Below are 2,029 nucleotides of genomic sequence, written 5' to 3' on the forward strand. Positions count from 1 at the left end.
ATGTAGAGTCTCTGGTCATATTATGTTTTGTATCGGCAGTGTTTTGTTTTACATGTCCCTGTTGCCGTACGATGTACATCATTGCTTTTTTACCGGTAACATCAACTGTAACAGCGATCAGTACGACCGTTGCAAGCACGCGGCTTACTATGTAAAGTCTTTGGTCGTATTACGTTGTGTATTGCCAGTGTTTTGTTTTACATGTCTCTGTTGCCGTGCGACGGACATAATTGCTCGTTTACCGGTAACATCAACTGTTACAGCGATCAGTACCACAGGTTACTACGCAGAGTTAATCATAGACTTGGCTCGTGCAAAGGCAGTGTACAAAAATGCAGAGATGACAGATGCCCATTTGATGTTTGGATTAATTGCCGGGAGAGATTTCCAGGACAGAGGTGCCCCTACAGGAAAACGTTTGAAGCCATTGATCGTCATCTTGGGGTACATGACGGATTTAAGCCTGATACTCGCGGCCGGCGGAGGCCTAGAAGAATGGGAGACACAAATTCTTCAGGCAGTTGACGATGACTCCAGTATCACTACAAGACATTTAGCTGCAACACTGAATGTTGACCACATGACTGTCTGGCGACTGTTACACGAGAACCAACTGTATCCACACCATTTACAGCGTGTGCAGCCACTATCACTATCTGACTTTTCTGTACGAGTTCTCTTCTGCGAATGGTTTATTCAATGAAGTATCAACCCTTATTTCAGTGCAACGGTACTGTTCAGAGATGAAGCGACGTTTCAGTGAGATCAGTTTGTAAATTTTCACAATCGGCATGTATGGGCAGATTTCAGTCCTCACGCGACTGTTGAAGCTAGTCGTCAACAAAGATTTTCTGTCATTGTTTGGGTCGCACTGTTGGTGAGTCTTTCTTGAACCCAGGCTCAATAGACAAAATTATCAAGAATGTTTTACGTGATCTGTTAGCACATGTGCTTTTAGCTGTGCGAGAAATATTCGTACTTCATACATGATGGAACACCTCCTCATTTTAGCGTTAATGTCCGTCAGCTTCTAAATAGCAAATTCGGTGACAGATGGATAGATAGAGATGGACCAATTCCTGGCCTTCACGCTCTCCCGACCTAAGCCCACCAGATTTTTATTTGTGGGGGAATTTGAAAGCTCTTGTGTATGGAACCCCAGTATAAGAAATTCAGAGTCTCTATGCCTGTATTATGCAAGGCCGCGAAACCATACCCGGTTCTCCAGGGATACATCAGCGCATCCAAGGTTCACTACGACGGCAGATTGATGCATGTATTAATGCACATGGGGAGCCTATTGAACACCTCCTGTGAGAAAGAGTGGCATATGGTATGCTGGTGCGTTTTGTTTGCGTGTGTTTCCCGTGATTAATGAGTTGGAGAAAATGAGTTGTAACATGGAAATAGAGCGTTTCCAGACCCATGTTTATGTAATATAATTTTTCGGCTACATGTGAGGAATGTGTCCTGCAATTTGTGGTGTACATTTTTGTTACACCCTGTATAAGGGTCATGAGCACTGTCAGATGTTGACCGATCACTGTGAAGGATACGGAGATGGTGTACTCATGTGAGACAGCGTTATCAGGACCTGATGGGGTTTGAAAGAGGCCTCATTGTGGATCTCCATTTGGCCGGTTGAAATGATAATTAAATCAAGACCATAAGCTGTTTATATACATCAACAGGGGCAATTGAAAATGTGTGCCCCGACCGGGACTCGAACCCGGGATCTCCTGCTTACGTGGCAGACGCTCTATCCATCTGAGCCACTGAGGGCACAAAGGATAGTGCGACTGCAGCGATTTATCCGTTGCACGCTCCCCGTGAGACCCACATTCCCAACTTAATGTGCGCACACTACATTCATAGTGTGCGACTGCAGGGATTTATCTCTTGCACGCTCCCCTGAGACCCATATTCCCAACTTAATGTGCATACACTACATTCTTAGTGCTCCTGCCCATTACACTCATTACTCGCGGCAGACAATCTTACCGAGTCCCCTAAGAGTTCGGGCAAAGCG

The 2,029-nt window shown here is 45.2% G+C and overlaps 1 non-coding gene across 1 annotated transcript; it reads right to left on the minus strand.

The window, feature by feature from the left end:
* Positions 1-1,708: 1,708 nt before the first annotated feature.
* Trnat-cgu (transfer RNA threonine (anticodon CGU)) lies at positions 1,709-1,783 on the minus strand. Its single transcript has one exon. It is a non-coding gene; the product is annotated as a tRNA-Thr (tRNA).
* Positions 1,784-2,029: the final 246 nt, after the last annotated feature.

The sequence above is a fragment of the Schistocerca nitens genome, chromosome 6 (genome assembly GCF_023898315.1).
Source record: "Schistocerca nitens isolate TAMUIC-IGC-003100 chromosome 6, iqSchNite1.1, whole genome shotgun sequence".
Taxonomy (NCBI): Eukaryota; Metazoa; Arthropoda; class Insecta; order Orthoptera; family Acrididae; genus Schistocerca; species Schistocerca nitens.